Source organism: Caretta caretta, chromosome 2 (genome assembly GCF_965140235.1).
Source record: "Caretta caretta isolate rCarCar2 chromosome 2, rCarCar1.hap1, whole genome shotgun sequence".
In the NCBI taxonomy this organism is placed as follows: domain Eukaryota; kingdom Metazoa; phylum Chordata; order Testudines; family Cheloniidae; genus Caretta; species Caretta caretta.
In genome coordinates, this window is record NC_134207.1 from 161,478,109 (window position 1) to 161,505,042 (window position 26,934).

Here is a 26,934-nt window from a genome sequence, read left to right on the forward strand (position 1 = left end):
TTATCCCTTGGCTTCTTTTTCACCATTTGCATTCATTCCACATCTGTGGTGAAGAAAATGTCAGATATTATTACAAAAACCTTGCCAAGTATAGGTCAAAGGCATTGGTTTAACAAAGAATGCAAAGTCCTCTCAGTTGATCTGGGTAGTGGTAGGCACAGGAAAAAGAATATTTAGGTTCTGGGCCTATCATTGTGTCAGTGGCGTTGTTTTTCCATTAGCCTTTTTTAACCTGTTAAGTTTATGGAACAGCTCTGGTCTTGCCATTTGCAACCCTTCCAAAACCTGGTTATACTTGTATATCTTTAATAAAATCTAGAGATGGTCCCAAAACAAAAACCTTACATTTGAACCCCTTAGAAGTTGAGTGTGCTCAGATTAGAATGCCCAGATCAGAACCTTTCTCAGCTGTTTTAGTGCTGGGTTAGATCCAAAACTGGAAGGGGTGTGTTGTCTTGTTCTGTTTCAGATGTGGCTGAAATTTCCCAAGAATGGCTAATCTCAAACGATTTCAGCTACCATGAATGGCAGGTGTCTCATAATATCAGCAGATTCTAAGAGCTTTGTCACTTTGAGCCAAAGTGTAACAAGAACGTGCCATGAAATGTTGGTGTCCTAAAATCCAAATCGTAATCTAAGCCTAATACACATCCCAGTGTTGCTTTCTTAGGGCTTGTCTACACTTAAAATGCTGCAGTGATGCAGCTTGCATCACTCTAGTGCTTCAGTGAAGACTCTACCTATGCCAATGGGGCGGGGGTTCTCCCATCTGTGTAGGTAATCCACCACCCCAAGAAGTGGTAGCTAGATTGATGGGAAAATTCTCCCATAGACCTAGTGCTGTTAACACCAGGGATTAGGTAGGTTTAACTGTGTTGCTCGGAGGTGTGGATTTTTCACACCTCTGAGCGGCACAGTTATACTGACCTAATTTCCTAGCGTAGACCAGGCCAGTGTCTACTTCTAGTTCCAGTGGGTTTATGAATTATGACCAAGAAAGGGGAATTTGTAAAGTCTAGAAGATGTGGTACATCATATCCTCATACAAGATGGCTTTGTTGTTTGCAGTGATAGGTAAAGTGTGACTTTGGACTTGACGCCAGTGGGAATTTTGCCATTGATTTGAATAAGCATTATAGTAGTGCCCCAAATCCATAGTCAGAGTAAAATTGTGTCTGGACCTGTACAAAAAAGGAATCCGGAGCAGGTCCATTAGTTGTGTTATGTAGTATGGAATAGCAGGTGTGCCGATGTAAACAGGAAACATACCATTGTGACTTCAATATTGACAATAAAGTCCTAGATAAATTATTTGGGTTTTTCTGAAGTCTCATACATTATTCATACTCCATCACCACAGATGTTTGAAAAAAAACTCATTAGCAGCCAATTTCTAAATCCTTGTCAGTACATTACCAATCCATTAGCAGTGCAGATTTACAAAAGACTTCCATTCAGAACTAGTATATCTCTATAGACAATAAACTGACAATTGCGTTTGAATTTGCATGCTGATTGTATTGTATTATGAACTGTGTGTTGCCATCCCCCTCTCCCATCTATTCACTAGAAACAACCAGTTCACCAGAATAATTTCATTCGCTGCGGTGAATTCCATTTAGGGTGTGTCTGTACATACCGCTCTGCAGCGGTACAACTGTACCAATACGGCTGCAGCATGTCTGGCGAAGATGCTCTATGCCAACGGGAGAGAGCTCTCCTGTCGGCATAAAAAAACACCTCTGCAAGCAGCATACGCTCTCCCACCAACACAGCGCTGTGCACGTGATTGCTTATGTCGATGTAACTTATGTCACTCAACGGGGTGGAATATTCATCCCCCAAGCGACATAAGTTTTGCCGACAGGCTGTAGGTTGACATAGTCTTAGTCTGTGGGGGCATAAAAGAGAGGAATACCTTTAAAAATACCAATAAGATCCATTCGATTACAGGCTTATGTTTGGGGGGTATTTTAGAAGTTTATTCTAGCACACTACACTTAAAAAAACACACATCAATTTTAATACAGACTTTTAAAATCCAGAATTTGAAAGTGCTTTCAGATATGGTGAAACTCCATACTTGTTTGGTAATTATCTATGTTTTATCAGTAACTCACTACTATAATTTGTTGTGGCTCCTTCCAGCAGTGTCATGCCTGCTGCTGCCAAGCATGTGTTTGAGGGCAGCAAATCTGTCACCGAGTACACAAGCTCCAAGACACGTTTCTTAGTATCATGTACACAGCAATATATATTTAATTCTGGAACCACGAGACAAGTGCCTCAATAAAGGGGGCAGTGTTTTTGGAACAAAAATAATTTAAAATTGGCATTTGGGCCTTCTGCTAGCATTGGCCATGTAAGTGAAATGACTCAATGCAAAAGACTGTTAACCAGTTAGCACCCTCTTTAAAAACTGTTTTATAAGTAAGACAGTATTTAGAACTAAATTTTTCAAAAGGGTCCTTGTGATGGGGTCTGCACCCCACACTAGCCCTGACAGGGTTGATGAGGACCTGAGAGGCCAGTTAGGTCATGTGGCACCACCTGACAGAAGGAGGGCCATGGTTAAATGAGAGTCTTGTCCCACTGGGGCAGTGCTAGTCTGACGCTGTAAAGCTAGGAAGCCAACAAGGTGAATGGGGTTTTTGAAGGAACTGGAAGATTTTTCTGACCCAAAATGAAGGCACTTTGGGAACTGAAGAAGAGAATGGATACAAAGGGGCTGGGGACGGGAGGGAGTATACAAGCAAAATCAGATGATGATATCAGCAAAAGAGCAAAGTTGAGGAGGGAAATAAACCAAAAGGTTATAATTGCAAGATCCCTAGCCAAAGATATAGATTAGGTGATGTTAATGCTGTGAAAGTAGCTGACTGGATTTTTAAAAGTATTGGAGATCTAGCAAGAGCCAGGAGGTTGCAAGCTGGGGATCTTTTAGTTGAATGTAAAAACAGACAGATAAACTGCTAAGAACTAAAATGCTAGAAAAAGGAGTACTTGCGGCACCTTAGAGACTAACCAATTTATTTGAGCATAAGCTTTCGTGAGCTACAGCTCACTTCATCGGATTCATACTGGGGAAAATACAGAAGATGTTTTTATACACACAAACCATGAAAAAATGGGTGTTTATCACTACAAAAGGTTTTCTCTCCCCCCACCCTACTCTCCTGCTGGTAATAGCTTATCTAAAGTGATCACTCTCCTTACAATGTGTATGATAATCAAGGTGGGCCATTTCCAGCACAAATCCAGGTTTTCTCCCTCCCCACCCCCCACCCCCCAAAACAAACCCACTCTCCTGTTGGTAATAGCTTATCTAAAGTGATCACTCTCCTTACAATGTGTATGATAATCAAGGTGGGCCATTTCCAGCACATATCCAGGTTACTTTTTATAATAACTCAACCATTCCCAGTCTCTATTCAAGCCTAAGTTAATTGTATCCAATTTGCAAATTAATTCCAATTCAGCAGTCTCTCATTGGAGTCTGTTTTCGAAGTTTTTTTGTTGAAGGATAGTCACTTCGAGATCAGAAATCGAGTGACCAGAGAGATTGAAGTGTTCTCCGACTGGTTTTTGAATGTTATAATTCTTGACATCTGATTTGTGTCCATTTATTCTTTTACGTAGAAACTGTCCAGTTTGCCCAATGTACATGGCAGAGGGGCATTGCTGGCACATGATGGCATATATCACATTGGTGGATGTGCAGGTGAACGAGCCTCTGATAGTGTGGCTGATGTTATTAGGCCCTGTGATGGTGTCCCCTGAATAGATATGTGGGCACAGTTGGCAACGGGCTTTGTTGCAAGGATAGGTTCCTGGGTTAGTGGTTCTGTTGTGTGGTATGTGGTTGCTGGTGAGTATTCGCTTCAGGTTGGGGGACTGTCTGTAGGCAAGGACTGGCCTGTCTCCCAAGATCTGTGAGAGTGTTGGGTCATCCTTCGGGATAGAACCCTGGATTTGTGCTGGAAATGGCCCACCTTGATTATCATACACATTGTAAGGAGAATGATCACTTTAGATAAGCTATTACCAACAGGAGAGTGGGTTTGGGTTTTTTTGGGGGGGGTAAAGGGGAGGAGAAAACCTGGATTTGTGCTGGAAATGGCCCACCTTGATTATCATGCACATTGTAAGGAGAATGATCACTTTAGATAAGCTATTACCAGCAGGAGAATAGGGTGGGGGGAGAGAAAACCTTTTGTAGTGATAAACACCCATTTTTTTCATGGTTTGTGTGTATAAAAACATCCTCTGTATTTTCCACAGTATGCATCCGATGAAGTGAGCTGTAGCTCACGAAAGCTCATGCTCAAATAAATTGGTTAGTCTCTAAGGTGCCACAAGTACTCCTTTTCTTTTTGCAAATACAGACTAACACAGCTGTGACTCTGAAACCTGTTAAAATGCTAGGGGAAGTTCAAATAAGTTGCCAGCTACCGAAGTATCTGGGTGAAATAAACACAGTAATATATGGCATGCAATTAGAACTGACCAGGGCTGAGATAACAACAAGCATAGGAGAAGGCAAAGTGAGCAAGCAACTAATTAGTAAATGAGGAGGAGAAAGGAAGCCACCAACAGCAGTGCTGATTATATTTAAGGGAGGGACTCTATTGAAGAAAGTCACAGTAGGGTTTCAGATCTTTAGAACCAAGCCATGTGTCTGTCCTCCCCAAAGGTGTTATAACTGGCAACAAGATGGGCATGTAGTGCACGTTTGTAAAGAGCAAATGAGATGTGTTCAAAATGGAGGAGAGAATTCCTACAAAAATTGCATAGAAGGGATGGAGGTGAAGTGTATCTGTGGTGGTAATCACAGTCCAGCAAAAAGAGGGTGTCTTGTGGCAAGAAAAGCTAAAGAGATACAAAAGGCAGAAATTATTAATAACGTATCTTACGTGGATGCTGTAAGGAGACTCTCAAAATATCAGACAGAGAAGGAAGAGAAAATCAGCACAGGAAAAGGGGAACTGTGGACACAGCCTCTTTCTGTAATAACAACATGGAGAAAGGAACAGGTGATAATAAACTAATAGTGAAAAAAGAAAGGTTTATTGCATTTATGATAGAAGTGAGATATTGCACATCACAGAGGTTAAAAATCAGAAAAAATAAAAATTATAGCAAGGGCAATGAAAAAATACTTGTATGTTAGCAGTCTGTCAGTGGACCATATTTATGTGATTTTGAATGAGGTTAATGGTGAAATATGACAAGAATGGGAAGCACAACCATTGCTAGAATGTGCAACGTTTGATAGCACATGGTCAAGAACTAAAAGAAAATATCCTGGAAAAGAAAACTGAAACAGGTGTCATATGTATCCAAGAAATATGTCTGGATAAAAAGCTTGCTTTTAAAATTCCAGGGAATATTGCCTTTAGGCAAAAGCAAAAGCTAGGAAAAAGGAGGAGGCATTTGTACTTTCATAAGGGAGAGATTAAACTACATAGCAGGAGGGAAGAAAATCTCTAATATAATGTTGAGATTTCAATGCAGAAGAGAAATCTTTCTTTAAGGATTTATAATATCTATAACTCGTGTAGGAAATTAGAAAGCTCAGAGTTACAAGAAATAGTGAAGAATGCTAAAAAACCATATATTGTATGGGGTGACCTAAATAGTCCTAATAAACTGTGGGGCAGTAAGACAACTGATTAACAATGGTGTATTGTTAAAAAAGTGGTTTTAAACGATGTCAGCCTGACTAGATTTAATGCAGCAGAGCATAGTTTTTCTTGCTTAGATCTGGGAATTATAACAGCAGATACTGCAAGTTTGATGCAACTGGGAAATATATAAGGAAGACAGAATGGGGAGTGATCATTTCCCTATACTTATTACATTTTAAGGGCAAGGTAAGGTTGAAGGTAATGGAAAATTACCCACCAGGAATTTTAAGAAAGCTAACTGGGAGCTATTTACAAGTAAGTGTACTGAATTTGTGAATGTTCATTGTGTGACTGATGGCAGAGAATTTCAATGGCAATGTAATAAAAAGATTAATAGCAGCTGCTACAGTAGCCATACCTAATATATTGAAGTACTCTAAAACTAAAACTCACTTCCATGGTAGAATGAGGAGCTCACAATGGCAGTTAAAGAAAGGACAAGCCCTACAAAAAGTGAAAAATACAACGAATAATAAAGATCTAATGAAGTATAAAATAAATAAGGCAATAGCACAAAGAATTATAAAAAGAAAAAAAAAGAGATGGAGAAAGTACTACAGCAGATAAATAAAGCTACCAAGACATTAAAATAAACAGGCAAATTGGAAGAACGAACGGAATTCAGACTAAGAGTAGTTGCATCCAGTGTCTTATTGGGACTGACAAAAATAGTTAGAAGTTCTGATAATGAGAAAGCAGAAGTTTTAGCAGAAACTTTACAAGGGGTGAGGAATGATGAAAGTCAAAGTGTAATTTTCTGCCAGTCTATTCACTGGAGAAAATCATGACCTATTGTGTAGGTTGGGTAAACATGAAGATATTATACTGAATGAATGATTTTGTATGTGGGAACTTGAGAAAGGTATTGATATCACCAAGAATACATCCCAGGTAAAGATAATATATGTCACATAATGGTTAGCTATCTCTCTGAAAGCCGTTTGAGGCATCTCTTAGAATTATATAATCCTATATAGTAGTAATTCCAATATGAAAACCAGTCAAACTATCCACAAAAGTGGATGCTTATAGATCTGTTGCCCTTCTGCCCTTCTGTCCTTTGTGGATAAAATTATGGAGAGAATGGTGAATGAAAGTTTATTGCCTATCTGGGAAACAAAGGCATTATAGACAAGGTGCAGGGTGGTTTTACAAGGGGAAGATGCACCATTGATCATGTTGGTACGTTAGGAAAAAATATGAGGCACACAGGGTTTTGGTAATAGCTGTCTTTCTAGACAATGAAAAGGTGTGTGTCATGCTATGGAAGGAAGGCTTGTTGCACAAAGAAAGTGCACGAGTGATAAGGGTAAGACTACATGGGTGGAGTAAAGACTTTTTGAGTAACAGGACCATGCATATCAGCGTTGGGAAAGTTACGCTGAATATAACATAAAAAATGATAACTATAGGAAAGTGTTATCAGCCCAACCTTACTTAATAATATTTGTCTGGGGAGATCATTTATTATAAGTGTCAGGGTAGGGGGACACTCTAGTCACAGATCATTGTGCATTGTGGTTAGGGACAGAAATACTGAGAAAAGAGAATCAACGAAGTGTTACAGGAGACCTCTGACTGGGAAAATGCTTGGGATTTCATGTTCTCCATTGCCAAACTGAAGGACTGATCTTTACAAAATGGAAAGCTTTACAAAGGAATGTAAACTGTATATGTATCAAGAACAAATAGATCTAGTTAGAAGGTTTACATTCCTAGAAGTAATATTTTATACTACATTACTTTGAAACAATCATATAAATTATGTTAAACATAAATGTACAGGAAAGATTAACCTGCTTAAAAGTCTTACTGGGACTACTTTCGGGTGGGGATAAGAAAACAGTGTTGATAGTCTACAGAACCTTAATCAGATCAATTATGGTGGCCAAGCTTTTGGGTCAACATCAAAATCAGAACTTAAAAAATTCTCCTGTCAACATAATAAAACCACCTCAACGAGCCACGGTAGCTATATCAATGGGAGACGCTCTCCTGCCAACATAGCACTGTGCATGCTACCACTTATGCCATCAAAACTTATTTCACTCATGGGGGTGATTTTTTCACACCCCTGAGCAACATAAGTTTTGCCCACCTATGTGGTAGTGTACACATGGCCTCAGTCTCTCTGTGGATCTGGGCCCAGGTCCTAAGGGCCAGGTTGGACAGCCAAAGTGAGTGAACACTTAATCTTTACTATGTAGCTATTAAACACTGTTTAACTATTACATGTTAAAATTATTATTCTGCTTGTCATTCTATTAAAGCAGTATTATAGGACTAAAGATAGCAACTATCTGGAAAGATTATATGAAGACTACTAACCTTTGTGTTTACTGACTCATCTTTCTTCAAAATGTTCCTTTTGTTCTGAAACTTTCCACGTTTGGTCTTGTCTCAATAGCGAGTTAAAGAAATAAACAGTCTGGGCTACATCCATTCAACTGTTTGAGTTCTGAGAGCAGGAAAGCATGTTTTTATAAGCAGAAAAAAGTTAGATTCAAACAGCTGATCTTCAGACTTCACATGTACATGTCACTGAAGAATAGTATCTGGGGGAGCAGGCAGAGGACAGGAGGGGAATTTTAATTACAATAAAATACTTCATAAAAGGGGATTTGTGCACGCACAGTAAAAAATGTCAGTGTCAGGCCCTGATTCTTCAACTGACTGCTGCATGCTGGCTTAGGATATATTCCTACACAGTCAGTTGCAGAAATTAGACCTTTAATTGTGTAATTGTCTGTGCCAACATTGTATTATATAAAAAGCTTCCCATTTGCAGTAGAACTGGAAAGAGCTTAGTCCAAGTCTGTATTTAGTTCTCTCTCTAAGTACCATGAGACAAAAATATGCAAAAATCCATAGTGTCTAGAAGGATTTGAAAGAAGAAACAGGGACTGGAATAATTAAGGGTCTGATTTCTATAGTACATTAAAACATTGATAAAAATATGGGCTAGTTTCAGAAATGTGTGTACAACTGTGTGCCTAATTTGCAAGCATATCTACCAGATTTTATATATAAATAAGATAATGAAATAAAAATGGCCATATAAAATTTCTGATTAGTTATTGTGCTGATTTGCATGCACAAATGAAATCTCTAAGTGCAGGATAAGCATACAGTTGAAAGCCCATTTACAACAATCAGGGCCTCTGAATCTAGGGGTTCGATATTCTCACTTCACACTGGGGTCAATCAGAGGAAATGTCACGGAAATTAATGGAATTACCAGTGTAAAAAAGAGAAACCTGGCATGACCCGGCAATTGGTACTCAGGCCTTTAGTGCCATTGTGCCTTCATTTCCTATTCAATGTATTACTATAGCTCAGAAGCTTCAACTTCTTGGTAAATATTGACTTTTTAACTATGACTACTGTGTCCTTCATCTCGTGGTATGAAAGAGAGAATGAAACAGCAGGTATGAAACCACTCCCTTAATAGTATGGATCTTTCAGGATTAGAGCTCTTAGAGTTGTGAGACATATGGATAGTTGTTCCTCCTTGTAGTTTGATACTGCTACAGGTCTCCTGGGTAAAATCCAGGCCACATTAAAGTCAATGGCAACATTCCTACTGACATCAGTGGGCTAGGATTCCCCCCTTATGTTCTTGCCATAAGACCCCATTCTCTTGCAGACCCTGAGTCAGCAAAGAACTTGGACAGGTGCTTATGTCCCATTAAAGTCAATGGGTGAGTGGAAAAAGTGCCCTTATAGTTCTGCTTATCATCAAGATGGGCAGCATCAGCTTCGGCTCAGAGATGTCAGTTGTAATTGAATCCTTTTTTGAACAAAACATTTTAGTTTATTCATGTTGACAAGCATATCTTACCTGTGAGCTTTTCAGCTGTTTGGCTGAGTCCAATGGGTGAAGTTTTCATCTAGATTTACTCTATAACTTTTCATGCTGGGCTTCCATAGAAACAAGAGTGCTCTAACAAATATCCAGTGTGGAGATAATTAATTCCAGCGTTGCATGAATTCTGGATTACAGTAGAGGAAAGAAGGGACCCTAAAGATCAAAAGTGGAGTGTCTGGCTTGCTGAGAGCACATGGCTTGTAAAAAGTTTTAGGTGCTGGCATTTTGCTTCCAAAAAGGGATTAAATTAGTTGGATTACCTGTTCTTTTTGTCAAATTTTGCTATCGAAGTTTATAAAAAGGGAAAGTTAAAAGCTTAAAGATGTTGCCAGTCTATAGAAACTCACCTACTTGCCTACAATTTAAAAACTCTACCAATAGAGAACCTCCTAGATCAAATGTATGCATAAAAATATGAAAGTGTCATTACAATTAGAAAAGGAACTACAAACTGGTAAGCAGGTCCTGGTAGCACATGTGGCTCCACTCTTAAGAAGTTGCAAAATATGGACATCACAATATAGGATATTGAGTCAGGGCAAATTGCCAGTAAAATGAAATGGTGTCATCATCCATGTGAATTTATAGTCACTCTCTGGAACAGGTTTTATCAGTGGAAAAACCTAGGGTTACCATTCGTCCTTATTTTCCCGGACATGTCTGGCTTTTTGGTTCTTAAATCCCCGTCCGGGAGGAATATTTAAATATCTAAAAACGTCTGGGATTTTGCCATTATTATTTTTCCCCAAAGAAGAGTGGATCATTCAAGAAAGAGAGTGAATGTTGATCATTCGAGAAAGAAAGTGAATGTTGATCACTCGAGAGAGTGCCTGCTTTTTCCCCCTAGCTCCCAGCTCTTGCGCTGCAAAACAGCTGTTTTGCATGGCTGGGAGGGAGGGGGGAGGAGGGGGAATGCAGCGCTCTCAGGGGAGGAGGCGGGGGCAGGGCAGGGATTTGGGGAAGGTGTTGGAATGGGGGTGGAGTTGGGGCGGGGCCAGGGGCAGGGGGTGTGAGCAAATACCCCCCCTCCCATGGAGTGTCCTCTTTTTTGAATGTTCAAATATGGTAACCCTAAAAAACCTCACCGAAGACGGTCCTTTGAGTGAAACACTGTCAAGATTTTCTGAGCTTCCTTTCCAACAGCTCTGGGTCCACTCATGTTTCATACAGTTCAGTCCTTACAAATGAATATTCAAGTGGATTGAACCTGATTTTGAACAGGAGATCATACTGTAATTACAATCTCAGTCAAAGGCTTTAATACTGGTATTAGAAAGATCAGTAGAGGCGATGACCTCTGAAAGTGGCTAGACAAAACTGACAATAAAAGCATGCTCAGCATGTATCAGAAGGTAAAAGTGACACGGATTCAATAGTATAGGCCATGCCTACCTTGAAATATGTCCATAGAAAGAGACTACTCAGTATTATCTAAGGTTCAAGCTAGTAATAGAATTTCAGTCACTTAGTCCCAAGCCTAATTGTGAGTCCATTAACTATTTTAAAAATATTTTAAGCTGTTTCCTGTTTATAGCAAACACCACCATTAATTGATGCAACTTACTGAGGAAATTTGGATTTTTTTAATTTGAATCCACAAATTTGCAGCCCTCGTTTGGAAACACTATAACTCTGCACAGCCCCTCTATGGAAGTACCCCTATGCACTGAAAACGCTGTGACAGAATGAGCTGCTGTAATTGGCATTCATCTCATGAGTTTGTTTATAGAATGCCCTGAAGAGAGAGTTTTTGTGAGAGTCAGTATGAGCAGATGGAAATAAGAAAGTCCGAGTGATAAAATGTGTGCTTAAAGAAGACATAAAAATTTACATGGAGTCGGAACAGACTGACTCCATTGCTCTCAATTACACTTAGTGAAGTTAATGGTGATTGTATCAGTTTAAATGAGAACAGAATCTGGCACTGTGGATATTACTACTCTGGCTTAGTGGGGAAAATGCAGAAACATTTGTAGCACAGACTATCAGTAAAGAGGACACTAAGGAACTTGATATCTCTTCTGACAAATATGAAATGTGTGTAAAGTTATATCAAAAGCTTGTGGCTATGCAGGCAGTTATGGAGATGAACAGAGTAAAGTATGAAGTAACTAAGATGGTATGGACCCTTAAGCATTGCTAATTACGATCTTGGAGTTGTGTTTAGATCTTGAATTTATGAAATGGGGTAAAACAGTTTGTTTGGGATGCTGAAAGCATCCTATCCTGTTGAGTAAATAGCCTGTACCATTGCATAGTCAGACATTAGAAAGAAGTGTCCTACCATCAGTATTAAATGTCAATTACAGTGGTGGTGTCATCTTTAAATGTGAAAATAGTTAATCCTTAGCTAAAACAAGATTTGCTTACACCTAGACTTCTCAAAATTTCAAGGACAGACCACATCTTTCCTTCCAATTCATGATAGTGCAGACCATGCCCCCTTCCACTTGCAATTACATATATTCCCCATGTTCATTAAAACAATTGCAATGTGGAATAGTATTAGGAGAGATTTCAGAGTAACAGCCGTGTTAGTCTGTATTCGCAAAAAGAAAAGGAGTACTTGTGGCACCTTAGAGACTAACCAATTTATTTGAGCATGAGCTTTCGTGAGCTACAGCTCACTTCATTGGATGCATACCGTGGAAACTGCAGCAGACTTTATATACACACAGAGAATATGAAACAATACCTCCTCCCACCCCACTGTCCTGCTGGTAATAGCTTATCTAAAGTGATCATCAAGTTGGGCCATTTCCAGCACAAATCCAGGTTTTCTCACTTCCACCCCCCCACACAAATTCACTCTCCTGCTGGTGATAGCCCATCCAAAGTGACAACTCTCTACACAATGTGCATGATAATCAAGGTGGGCCATTTCCAGCACAAATCCAGGTTTTCTCACCCCCCCACCCCCATACACACACAAACTCACTCTCCTGCTGGTAATAGCTCATCCAAACTGACCACTCTCCAAGTTTAAATCCAAGTTAAACCAGAACATCTGGGGGGGAGGGTAGGAAAAAACAAGGGGAAATAGGCTACCTTGCATAATGACTTAGCCACTCCCAGTCTCTATTTAAGCCTAAATTAATAGTATCCAATCTGCAAATGAATTCCAATTCAGCAGTTTCTCGCTGGAGTCTTGATTTGAAGTTTTTTTGTTTTAAGATAGCGACCTTCATGTCTGTGATTGCGTGACCAGAGAGATTGAAGTGTTCTCCGACTGGTTTATGAATGTTATAATTCTTGACATCTGATTTGTGTCCATTTATTCTTTTACGTAGAGACTGTCCAGTTTGACCAATGTAAATGGCAGAGGGGCATTGCTGGCACATGATGGCATATATGGATTTGTGCTGGAAATGGCCCAACTTGATGATCACTTTAGATAAGCTATTACCAGCAGGACAGTGGGGTGGGAGGAGGTATTGTTTCATATTCTCTGTGTGTATATAAAGTCTGCTGCAGTTTCCACGGTATGCATCCAATGAAGTGAGCTGTAGCTCACGAAAGCTCATGCTCAAATAAATTGGTTAGTCTCTAAGGTGCCACAAGTACTCCTTTTCTTTTTGCGAATACAGACTAACACGGCTGTTACTCTGAATGTTGAAACAGTGTAAGTTTCAGTGATTTAAGCAGCAATTGGACTGAAAGTGAAACTCAATTAGCCAGTTTTTGGGGTAACCGGTTTTATGAGTGAATGTTGTTTCATTCATAACAGTTTGCTTATGAAGTTATGTTAATAAAGTGAACAATTAAAAACAATTTCATTGATTAGTTCTACAACTTGGAAGGTGAAATTTCTCTACTTCAGTTGCATTTTGCCTTAGTTTGGAGAGAAAAATCACAAAGCCTTTTTTAAGTGGCTGTAACTCATTAGACAGAGAGCAGTTTTGATACGAGAGACGTATAATAGCTTGAGAACTACTAAGAATCATTTCAGGTTAAAAATGTTGTTCAGGAATTTTGCTCAATTGTGACAAAAAGACCACTGCTTCTATAGTTTGAATGTGTCTGAAAATGCTTCAGAGACACTTTTCTAGAAAATAATTTTCGACTATGCTGCAGACATTTTTCAGTTCCAAACACAAGAAAAAAAATGTTTTAAAAATGACTTATTTCCTCAGAAGGGGCTATGAAAAGAAAGTTTGGTAGTCATCATTTTTTCTCTGTCATCTCTGTAACTGATTAGTGTGTCCTGGAGTCAAAATACTCTGATAAAACATTAACTATTTCCTGACCAATGGATCTGGCTTGCTTTTTAATAGTGTGCAGGGAAAGAAATGTCTATTCAGTTTGTCTTAAAATCTTTATTTTATTAGTTTTGATGAGGAAATAGGAGAATCACTTCTGGAATTAAATTACAGGTCTTTGATAAACGATTTAATATCACTTATTACCTTATATGCTCTAGTTTCTCCATTGTGTCCTCATCAACTCTGAATCTCAATCCAAGAAGAAAATATCCCCCATCTGTGATCTGCAGTCTGCCAGGACCTGCTCCTTTTTAGCCCCCAAAGATTCATGAAGGAAAGGAGCATGATTATATAACCCATCCATTTACATCTCCTGGATTCATAACACATGGTTTTGTTGCTCTTTCCTTTTTTTTATATATACAGCTGTCATTGGAGCTTGGCCTCAAGTTGACTTTCAAGTTAATAGTTTTTATAATACCTAAGGCAGCCAAATCAAAGTAGGATTAAAACATAACAGGAGACAAGCTCATATAACCTAGGAAGAACTCTTAACTACACTGCCTCAAACACCAAGTTCTAAGAACAAACTAAGCAGAGTGAGATTTTCTAATTCTTAAGCTGCCTTAGAAAATATTTTCCCCCAAATGCTCATTTCCCAACCATGCTCCCGACTGATCTTCAAAAAACTCAGACTTAGCTCGTAGGGGTAAAAAGCTATCCCTTTTCTGTCCTAAGAAGAATAAAACTTTAGAAAAAGTGCCATAGATTGTAAATCCACAAGCAACACCATTTTAAATCTAAATCTGCCTCTTGATAAAGGTTTCCATAAGATCCAAAACAAGAATAATTTTAGAAACACCACTAACATATAATAAATGTGTGAATCTAGATTTTAATAGCACCCACTGCCTGTGTGGGGAAAAGGGAGGAATGTGCATGCACAGATGTATACATGCACATACGCACAGAGGAGACTGTTCATGGAAGGAGGAGACCATGGGCAGAGATTGGGGTGCATCTGACTATAAGGCCAGGTCTACATTGCCACTTATATTAGCAGAATTTATGTTGCTCAGGGGTGTGAAAAAATTTTGCCAGCATTAGTGGTAGTGCGCACAGCGCTATGTCAGCAGGAGAGCTTTCTCCGCCGACGTAGTTACCACCGCTGGGGGTGGTTCAATTATGTCGATGGGAGAGCTCTCTCCTGTCAGCATAGAATGACTACATGAGAGGTCTTACAGCAGCACAGCTGCATCATTACAGCTGTACTGCCATAAGGTCTCTAGTGTAGACATAGCTTAAGACGGGGAAGAGCATCTTCAGACACTAACTCGCCAATGTAGTGAGGGTGGCTTTAAAGTAGTTTCAAAGGGGGCAGGTGACAAAAGGCCATGGGTAGGTATATAAAAAAGGTGACCTTAACAGAGGACTAGGTATTGGGATGGAAACGGAAAATTACAATTGGGTGATAAGAGCAACACTAGGCGAATCTGCTCAACATCTTAGTTGTCTGTACACAAATGCAAGGAGCATGGGAAATACACAGGAAGAACTAGAAGTCTTAGTACATAAGTTAAATTATGACTTGGAGTCCCTGAGACTTGGTGGGATAAATCTCATGACTGGAAAAGAAATACGGCAAAACACAATATGTCCAATAAGTTATTGGAATGTGTAGCAGTCAACTTCTTGTTTCAGAAGATGGAGGAAGTAGCCAGGGGACAATCATTTTAGACTTGATTCTGATTAACAACAGGGGAATTGGTTGCAAATCTGAAGGTAAAAGGCAATTTGGATGAAACTGATAAGAACATAAGAATGGTCATACTGAGTCAGACCAAAGGTCCATCCAGCCCAGTGTCCTGTCTTCCGGCAGTGGCCAATGCCAGGTGCCCCAGAGGGAGTTAACCTAACAGGTAATGATCAAGTGATCTCTCTCCTGCCATCCATCTCCACCCTCTGACAAACAGAGGCTAGGGACACCATTCCTTACCCATCCTGGCTAATAGCCATTAATGGACTTAACCTCCATGAATTTATCCAGTTCTCTTTTAAACCCTGTTATAGTCCTCACCTTCACAACCTCCTCAGGCAAGCAGTTCCACAGGTTGACTGTGCACTGTGTGAAGAAGAAATTCCTATTATTTGTTTTAAACCTGCTGACCATTAATTTCATTTGGTGGCCACTAGTTCTTATGGGAACAAGTAAATAACTTTTCCTTATTCACTTTCTCCACACCACTCATGATTTTATATACCGCTATCATATCCCACCTTAGTCTCCTCTTTTCCAAGCTGAAAAGTCCTAGCTTCTTTAATCTCTCCTCATATGGGACCCATTCCAAACCCCTAATAATTTTAGTTGCCCTTTTCTGAACCTTTTCTAATGCCAGTATATCTTTTTTCAGATGAGGGGACCACATCTGTACGCAGTATTCAAGATGTGGGCATACCATGGATTTATATATGGGCAATAAGATATTTTCCGTCTTATTCTCTATCCCTTTTTTAATTATTCCTAACATTCCGTTTGCTTTTTTGACCACCGCTGCACACTGCATGGACGTCTTCAGAGAACTACCTACAATGACGCCAAGATCTTTCTCCTGATTCATTGTAACTAAATTAACCCCCATCACATTGCATGTATAGTTGGGGTTATTTTTTCCAATGTGCATTACTTTACATTTATCCACATTAAATTTCATTTGCCATTTTGTTGCCCAATCACTTAGTTTTGGGAGATCTTTTTGAAGTTCTTCACAGTCTGCTTTGGTCTTAACTATCTTGAGCAGTTTAGTATCATCTGCAAACTTTGCCACCTCACTGTTTACCCCTTTCTTCAGATCATTTATGAATAAGTTGAATAGGATTGGTTCTTGGACTGACCCTTGGGGAACACCACTAGCTACCCCTCTCCATTCTGAAAATTTACCATTTATTCCTACCCTTTGTTCCCTGTCTTTTAACCAGTTCTCAGTCCATGAAAGGATCTTCCCTCTTATCCTATGACAACTTCATTTACATAAGAGCCTTTGGTGCGGGACCTTGTCAAAGGCTTTCTGGAAATCTAGGCACACTATGTCCACTGGATCCCCCTTGTCCACGTGTTTGTTGACCCCCTCAAAGAACTCTAATAGATTAGTAAGACACGATTTCCCTATACAGAAACCATGTTGACTTTTGCACAACAATTTATGTTCTTCTATGTGTCTGACAATTTTATTCTTTACTATTGTTTCAACTAATTTGCCCAGTACTGATGTTAGATTTACCAGTCTGTAATTGCCAGGATCACCTCTAGAGCCCTTCTTAAATATTGGCATTACATTAGCTATCTTCCAGTCACTGTGTACAAAAGCTGATTTAAAGGACAGGTCACAGGTTAATAGTTCCACAATTTCACATTTGAGTTCTTTCAGAAGTCTTGGGTGAATGCCATCTGGTCTTGGTGACTTGTTACTGTTAAGTTTCTCAATTAATTCCAAAACCTCCTCTAGTGACACTTCAATCTGTGACAATTCCTCAGATTTGTCACCTACAAAAGACGGCTCAGGTTTGGGAATCTCCCTGACATCCTCAGCCGTGAAGACTGAAGCAAAGAATTCATTTAGTTTCTCTGCGATGACTTTATCATCTTTAAGTGCTCCTTTCGTGTCTCTATCGCCCAAGGGTCCCACTGGTTGTTTAGCAGGCTTCCTGCTTCTGATGTACTTAAAAAACATTTTGTTACCTTTTTTGAGTTTTTGGCTAGCTGTTCTTCAAACTCCTTTTTGGCTTTTCTTATTACAATTTTACATCTAATTTGGCAGTGTTTATGCTCCTTTCTATTTTCCTAGTTTACCTCACTAGGATTTGACTTCCACTTTTTAAAAGATGCCTTTTTATCTCTCACTGCTTCTTGTACATGGTTGTTAAGCCACGGTGGCTTATAAATTATAAATGTCATGATTCTAAGGAAAGGAAGGAATGAGAAAAACAGAATAAGAACAATGGACTTCAAAAAAGCAGAATTTAACAAACTCAGAAAACTGGTAGGTAAGGTCCCATAGGAAGAAAATCTAAGGAAAAAAGTAGTTCAGGAGAGATGGCAGTTTCTCAGGGAGACAATATTAAAAGCACAACTGAAAACCATCCCGGAGTGAAGGAAAGAGAGGAAAATAATAAGAGGCCAATACAGCTCCATCAGGAGCTCTTTGATAACCTGAAAATCAAAAAGATTTTCCTGGAAAAAGTGGAAACAGAGAAAAATTGCTAAAGATGAATACAAAAGAATAGCACAAGCATGTAGAGACAAAAATCAGAAAGGCTAAGACACAAAGTAAGTTATACCTAGCAAGGGACATAAAAGGCAATAAAAAGAGGTTATATAAATACATTAGGAGCAAGAGAAAGATGAAGAAAGGTGTAGTTCCATAATTTAGTGGGGAAAGGAGAGCTAATAATGGATGCCATCAAGAAGGCTGAGGTGTTTAATACTTATTTTGCCTCAGTTTTCACTGAAAAGGTTAATTGTGACTAGATGCCTAACACAATTAATATTAACAACAAGAGGGAAGGAATGCAAGCCAAAATACAGAAAGAACAGGTTAAAGAATACTTAGATAAGCTAGATGTATTCAAGTTGGCAGGGCTGGACAAAATCCACCCTTGGGTACTTAGGGAACTAGCTGAAACAATCTTGGAATCCGCAAAAAGAAAAGGAGTACTTGTGGCACCTTAGAGACTAACGAATTTATTAGAGCATAAGCTTTTGTGAGCTATAGCTCACTTCATCAGATGCATACAGTGGAAAATAGAGTGGGGAGATTTTATATACACAGAGAACATGAAACAATGGGTGTTACCATACACACTGTAACAAGAGCGATCAGGAAAGGTGAGCTATTAGCAGCAGGAGAGCGGGGATGGGGGGGAGGGGAATGACCTTTTGTAGTGATAATCAAGGTGGGCCATTTCCAGGAGTTGACAAGAACAGTAGGGGGGAAAATAAACAAGGGGAAATAGTTTTACTTTGTGTAATGACACATACACTCCCAGTCTTTATTCAAGCCTAAGTTAATTGTATCCAGTTTGCAAATAAATTCCAATTCAGCAGTCTCTCGTTGGAGTCTGTTTTTGCTGGTGAGTATTTGCTTCAGGTTGTGGGGCAGTCTCCCTCAGGAGACAGGCCAGTCCTTGCTTACAGACAGCCCCCCAACCTAAAGCAAATACTCACCAGCAACCACACACCACACAACAGAAACACTAACCCAGGAACCTATCCTTGCAACAAAGCCCGTTGCCAACTGTGTCCACATATCTATTCAGGGGACACCATCATAGGGCCTAATCACATCAACCACACTATCAGAGGCTCATTCACCTGCGCATCTACCGATGTGATAACCAATGTGTTATGTGCCAGCAATCCCCCTCTGCCATGTACATTGGTCAAACTGGACAGTCTCTACGTAAAAGAATAAATGGACACAAATCAGATGTCAAGAATCATAACATTCAAAAACCAGTCAGAGAACACTTCAATCTCTTTGGTCACTCAATTACAGACCTAAAAGTGGCAATTCTTCAACAAAAAAACTTCAGAAACAGACTCCAACGAGAGACTGCTGAATTGGAATTAATTTGCAAACTGGATACAATTAACTTTTACGATTAACAATTTTCTAATGCCTTTTTTGAGATGGAGTGACCAGAACTGCACACAGTGTTCAAGGTGTGGGATTACCATGGATTTATATAGAGGTGTTATGATAATTTCTTTCTTATTATCTGTTGGTTTCCTAATGGTTCCAAACATTGTTAGCTTTTTTGACTGCTATTGCACTTTAAGAAGATGTTTTCAGAGAACTATCCATAATGACTCCAAGATCTCTTCCTTGAGTGGTAACCGCTAATTTAGACTGCATTTTGTGTGTGTATAGTTGGGATTATGTTTTCCAATGTGCATAACTTTGCATTTATCAACACTGAATTTCATCTGCCATTTAATTGTCCAGTCACTCAGTTTAGTGAGATCCTTTTGTAATTTAGCTAAATCTAAAGTTGACTGCAATCTTGAGGAATTTTGTATCATCTGCAAACTTTGCCACCTCATTGTTTACCCCTTTTTTCCAGATCACTTATGAATATGTTGAACAGCAGCACTGGTCCCAGTACAGATCTTTGGGGGATGCTGCTATTTACCTCTCTTCACTGTGAAAACTAACTGTCTGTTCCTGTCCTTTATTTCCTGTCTCTTTAGCAGTTACTGATCTATGAAAGGACCATCCCTCTTATCCCATGACTGCCTACTTTGCTTAAGAGCCTGTGGTGAGGGACCTTGTCAAAGGATCTCTGAATGTCCAACTACACTATATCCACCAGATCACCCTTGTCATCATATTTGTTGACCCTCCTCAAAGAATTCTAATAGATTGATGGGGCTTGATTTCCCTTTACAAAAGTCATGTTGACTCTGCCCCCAACGTATCAAATTAATCCATGTGTCTGATAATTCTGTTCCTTACTATAGTTCCAACCAATTTGCCTGGTTCTGAAGTTAGGTTTATTAGCCTGTGATTGCCAGGATCTCCTCTGAAGCCTTTTTTAAAAATCAGAGTTACATTACCTATCTGCCAATCATCTGGTACAAAGGCTGATTTAAGTGATAGGTTACATACCTCTGTTAGTAGTTCTGCAATTTCATATTTGAGTTCCTTCAGAACTCTTGGATGAATACCATGTAGTGCTGGTGATTTATTACTGTTTAATTTATCAATTTGCTCCAAAATTGACACCTCAGTCTAGAACGGTTCCTCAGATTTGTCACCTAAAAAGAATGGCTCAGGTGTGGGAATCTCCCTCACATCCTCTGCAGCAAAGACCGATCAAAGAATTCATTTAGCTCCTCCGCAACAGCCTTGTCTTTCTTGATTGCTCTTTTAGCACCTTGATCAACCAGTGGCTGCACTTCCTATTTGGCAGGTTTCCTGCTTCTGACCTTCTTAAAAAAAATTGCAGTTCGTTTTTGTGTTGCTCATCACATGCTTTTTTGGCATGCCTAATTGTACTTTTACACTTGACTTGCCAGAGTTTGTTCTTTTCTATTTTCCTTGGTAGGTTCTCACTTCCAATTTTTAAAAGATGTCTTTGTGTTTCTACCTGTATCTTGTATTCTGCTGTTTAGCCATGATGGCACTTTTTCGGGGGGGGGGAGGGGACAGGGGACAGGGGGACAGAGGAGAGCTCTTCTTTTTTTTATTATTTGGGGTATACATTTACATTAAGCCTCTATTATGGTGGGATTTTTAAGTTTCCATTCAGCTTGCAGGCATTTCAGCCCTGTAACTGTTTGTTTTAATTTTGGTTTAACTAACCTCCTCATTTTTGTGAACTTCCCCTTTTAGAAGTTAAATGCCACTGTGGTGGATTTCTTTGCTATTTCCCCCCTACAAGGATGTTACATTTAATTTCATTATGGTTGCTATTACAGAGTGGTTTGTCTAGATTCACCTCTTGGACCAGATTCTGTGTGGCACTTAGGACTAAATCAAGAATTGCCTCTCCTCTTGTGAGTTCTGGGACTAGCTGCTCCAAGAAGCAGTCATTAATGGTGTCTGAAATTTTATCTCTGCGTCCCATCCTGAGGTGACATGTACTCAGTCAATATGGGGAGAGTTGAAATCCCCCATTATTACTGGGTTTTCTTTTTTGTAGCCTCTCTAATGTCCCTGAGCATTTCACACATAGGCTGGTGGTTGGTAATATATTCCTACTACTATACTCTTATTCAAACGTGAAATTTCTATCCATAGAGATTCTATGGTACGGTTTGATTCATTTAAGAGTTTTATTCTATTTGACTCTATGCTTTCTTTCACATATAGTGCCACTCCCCCACCACCACAACCCATTCTGTTATTCCTATATATTTTGTACCCTGGGATTACTGTGTCCCATTGACTATCATCATTCCACCAAATTTCTATGATGTCTATTATATCAATATCCTCATTTAATACCAGGCACTCAAGTTGACCCATCTTCATGTTTAGGCTTCTTCCATTTGTATACAAGCACTTATAAAATTTGACAATGTTTAGTTGTCTGCCTTCAAGTGATTTAACTGTATAGAACTCTTTTGCTTGACTGTTTTTTCAGCTCCTACCTACACTTTATCAACTTCTGTGCTCTCCTCCTTGTGAACTAAGCCAACTGTTTGGTATAGGACCCTGCCAGATATGGCTATGACTGACCTCTCTTCGCAAACATTGAGCATGGGATCCTTATGTGGCCCTATCCTCAGGCATTGAACCATTCACCTTTAGTGGGAACAGTGGCTCCTACAAAACATAGCTGAGAGGGATGCAAGGCTGACAGAGGACAAGGGGGTGCACCCAAGCAATCAGTGGAGCGGGGCATGGAAAGAAAAGCAAGTCACAGCTCCTGCACTACTGAATTTTAATTTTTTGACTCAGTGACTTCAGAAACCTTTCATGTTTTGAGTTTTACTTTGATTTTATTTTTATTATTATTATTATTATTCCTCAAAACGGAAAATGTTTTGCTTGTTTGACCCAAACCAATTTATTTATTTAAGTATTTCACTGGAAAAAAATGTTTTTAATTGTTTCCAGTAGACCTGCAATTAATTTTTTTTTCAGTTTGGCCATCATTATTTATATAGCTCTAGTCAGAAGTAGAGTTTTGGGATTGTGCAGCTGGACACAATATCGGAAAGCTGAAAGACCATCTGCTGGTGGTGAAGTGCTTCCCTTGGGTAAACTACTGACAGGTCCCCACAACCCAATCCCCGCCATTTCCAAAAAGCCTCATGCACCCCTCATGACAAGCATCTGACTCCAGTTGCCTGTCTGACACTTCACTTATTGGCAACTTGCTGTTTCGCTGGGTTTAGCTTATTTATTCCTTATTTAGCCCCTCCCCCAGACGATATTATCATGGTTTCATATCCACTTATACACCATAGCTCCCTACACACCCTTCTGAAGACAGATCTTTATAAGATACCATAAATATCCAAAGGACAAGATAAGAGCTAGTGGAGTCTTCATATAAGAAATATCCCATGGCGTCAGATATTGGGCCTTCTTAGTAGTGTCTAAGGTTCTGCTTGGAGTGAGAGAAATTGAGCCTCATCTAAGTTTATCTGTTTTGATTAGCTTTGCAGCTGTTAAATCTCAGTATTCCATTGCATATCTAGACAGATTTCTTGTATCTTGGTGAGATTGCATACTTCAATTTTAGATACTGCAGGAAGTAACTAATGGACATTTGGAAAAAAGTTTTAAAAATTCAAAACAGTTAAGTCAAGCAGAATTAGGGATATGAAAAATGAAAGGAGCATGTTGTCAAAACAATTTTTATGACTACGGGTTTTAGCAGTTTTGGGAAAATTACAGTGTTGGTGCTTATACAATATATATATATACAAAAAAGCATAGTACGGGCTTGTTTTTAAAAATATATGTAAATTAAAGCAGCTTCCCCTGTCATCAGTGGGACTATGTGTGCCCCTGTAGTAAAGATCACAGATTGAAAAGAGTGTCCTACATACTGTGATTGAGTCCAGACTTGGCCATCATCAATACATTAGTTTTTTGAGAACGTTATAGGAAAAGTAGATTTTAGACAAAGGAAATATCAAAAGGACCAGATATAGAGAGAAGGGTCTGAGTTAAAATTCTTCAGGCAAACGGTGTCAGACAGCAGCGGAGGAGGAGAATGATTCAGAAAGAAATTCAAAGTGAAAGAGCTGAAGAAGAGGAACCGTTGTGGGGCTGCAGAGAAAACCATTTTAAGTAGATAAGAACTGTTGTCTTAGACAGAGAACTGCTTCTTTTGGATATTAAATTGCATTTTTTCTCTTCCATTAGGCTTCCTCATTACAGTATCTCTGGCCAATGTGGGAAATAGCAAAAGGAAGAGCTGGATGGAGATGAAAAATGCTATTTGAGATATGATTTTTGTTTGTTTGTTTAAAAGGGATTTTTAGATACCTGTAACATTGTTTGGCTCATGGAAATTGCCATCGAAAGACTCAGCAGCTCTATGGGAATAGGAATTAATCTCATCAGTAACCTGTCAATTCAAGCATAACCAATATAGGAATTAATTAGAGGTCTTTCATGTAATTGAAATCCATTACTACTACTTAATACATCACAGCACACATAACTACCAGGTTCTTTCTTTGTCTAATAAGGAAAAGTGTTGTTATTAATCATTTATATGGCACTGTAAATATAGACAACACTTGACAAACTATGGACTAGATTCTGGCTCAGTTGCCAGTGGTACGCTCAGAGGAGGAATGGAGCAGGAGCCGCCAAATGGAGGTTCTGGGGGCTATTCTGTCTTCCCGAAGAAGAGCTTTGTGTAGCTCAAAAGCTTGTCTCTTTCACCAACAGAAGTGGTTCCAATAAAAGGTATTACCTCACCCACCTTGACACAAGTTAGAATAGCTCAGGAGCACTGGGGCAGCCCACTCAGCAATATTTCTCTTACAGGTGTCTGAGGATAGTAGCATATGCTCCCCACAGTGCCTGCTGCTGGGAACCAGCAGGTGGTCATGGTACCCATGCCCCATGTTGGCTAAGCAGTGGTATTGTGGATATTAGACTGCCACACAGCCTAGTGTATCAAGAAACTCTAGGTGTGAAGTCAGGCTGACTCTTGCTGAGATGTGTCTAGTCTCCCACCCAGATCATTTGGGCCAATGCAGCCCGAATTTACACTACAGAGAGAGATACATTCCCCACCCCACAAACCATAGAATTCTATAGCAGGGATATGATAGTCAATTGCATTCTATGGCACTTTCTGGTAAGAGTTTGCCCATGTAAAGACTGAATAAGGACTAAGATTTGTCCCTAGATGAACTCCAGTTACGAATACAGGATCCTGAACACATCTGAGAGGAGTATGTCCCTTGTGTTCTAAAGACGCAACAAGGAGAGCATGACTGCATAAGCATGAGACAGGAGAGAGAGAGTAAAGCTGCATTGGTTGCCTGTAGACCATATGGTCATGCGGAGATTGATGGAACTATAGACCAAGTGGGGAGTTTAGTTACTATCCATTAGCATTTGATTTGTATTTTTCTAAATAAATACATTACTTTTACAAAGGATCTAAACTAATTAGCGTACACTGAACATTTGAAAACCAGATGTTATTTACAAAAGGCAATAGACAGGAACTTATGAATAATAGTTTTGAATGGAACAATAGTAAAAAAAGAGACCAGCAGCAAACAATTTGGGTTGGGGTGGGGATCTTTGGGGTGGGTGGGGGAGGAGGGGGTTGGTTTGTTTTTTCCCTACTAAATTTAGAAGGGAATGCTAGATTTTTTTCCCTTAATGCTGTCAAAAGCGAAGTGCCTTATAAAAAGGCAGAGATTTAAAGTAAAGTACAAATAAATAGTTGTCATCACTAGAAGGAAAGAGAAGCATAATGAAAACAAGAAAGAAAAAAACAATCCTAGCCTCAGTGGGTGGTTTGATTTATTCTAGATATGGACTTGAATCTCAGCTGGGATAAATTCATCTTTCAGTCACACCCGTGCAGCCCCACAGAAGTTAGAGGACAGAATTTAGCTCCAGGTCTTTAGTGTCATGAAGGTATTTAAGATCAGGACAGTAAATACGTTATCTGACAGTATTGGGGGGGAAATAACAAACCGGATGCACTAGGACCTTCATCCACGACTTTGTAATCATTCGTTGTATTAGTCTGCAGTTGTTGTGCTTGGCTGATACTATGTTTTATTTGAATTTGATTTTAAAAAAAGGAAGATGTAACGAGTCTGTGAATCCTGATCTTTGCCATGTAACAAGTGTTAACCCTGATCCTTGCCCCTGACATATGGCTGGGCCCAGAATTATAGGAGAGTTTTAGAGTAACAGCCGTGTTAGTCTGTATTCGCAAAAAGAAAAGGAGTACTTGTGGCACCTTAGAGACTAACCAATTTATTTGAGCATGAGCTTTCGTGAGCTACAGCTCACTTCATCGGATGCATACCGTGGAAACTGCAGCAGACTTTATATACACACAGAGAATATGAAACAATACCTCCTCCCACCCCACTGTCCTGCTGGTAATAGCTTATCTAAAGTGATCATCAAGTTGGGCCATTTCCAGCACAAATCCAGGTTTTCTCACCCTCCACCCCCACACACAAATGCACTCTCCTGCTGGTGATAGCCCATCCAAAGTGACAACTCTCTACACAATGTGCATGATGCTCAAGTTGGGCCATTTCCTGCACAAATCCAGGTTCTCTCACCCCTTCACCCCCCTCCCAAAAACCACACACACAAACTCACTATCCTGCTGGTAATAGCTCATCCAAAGTGACCACTCTCCCTACAATGTGCATGATAATCAAGGTGGGCCATTTCCAGCACAAATCCAGGTTTTCTCACCCCCCCACCCCCATACACACACAAACTCACTCTCCTGCTGGTAATAGCTCATCCAAACTGACCACTCTCCAAGTTTAAATCCAAGTTAAACCAGAACATCTGGGGGGGGGGTAGGAAAAAACAAGGGGAAATAGGCTACCTTGCATAATGACTTAGCCACTCCCAGTCTCTATTTAAGCCTAAATTAATAGTATCCAATTTGCAAATGAATTCCAATTCAGCAGTTTTTCGCTGGAGTCTGGATTTGAAATTTTTTTGTTTTAAGATAGCGACCTTCATGTCTGTGATTGCGTGACCAGAGAGATTGAAGTGTTCTCCGACTGGTTTATGAATGTTATAATTCTTGACATCTGATTTGTGTCGATTTATTCTTTTACGTAGAGACTGTCCAGTTTGACCAATGTAAATGGCAGAGGGGCATTGCTGGCACATGATGGCATATATCACAATGGTGGATGTGCAGGTGAACGAGCCCCTGATAGTGTGGCTGATGTTATTAGGCCCTGTGATGGTGTCCCCTGAATAGATATGTGGGCACAGTTGGCAACGGGCTTTGTTGCAAGGATAGGTTCCTGGGTTAGTGGTTCTGTTGAGTGGTATGTGGTTGTTGGTGAGTATTTGCTTCAGGTTGCGGGGCTGTCTGTAGGCAAGGACTGGCCTGTCTCCCAAGATTTGTGAGAGTCTTGGGTCATCTTTTAGGATAGGTTGTAGATCCTTAATAATGCGTTGGAGGGGTTTTAGTTGGG

At 39.7% G+C, this 26,934-nt stretch overlaps 2 long non-coding RNA genes across 3 annotated transcripts in view; one reads left to right on the plus strand and one right to left on the minus strand.

Annotated features, from left to right (window-relative positions):
* The window catches only part of LOC125631890 (uncharacterized), a 442,082-nt gene that overhangs the window by 293,830 nt on the left and 121,318 nt on the right, over window positions 1–26,934 (plus strand). The gene's annotated exons all lie outside the window — the stretch shown is intronic.
* Window positions 1–26,934, minus strand: part of LOC125631889 (uncharacterized) — a 66,792-nt gene that overhangs the window by 9,139 nt on the left and 30,719 nt on the right. For both annotated transcript variants that reach the window (XR_007355093.2, XR_012667124.1), the window contains exon 2: window positions 8,016–8,242. This is a non-coding gene — a long non-coding RNA (uncharacterized LOC125631889). The remainder of the gene's footprint in view (window positions 1–8,015; window positions 8,243–26,934) is intronic.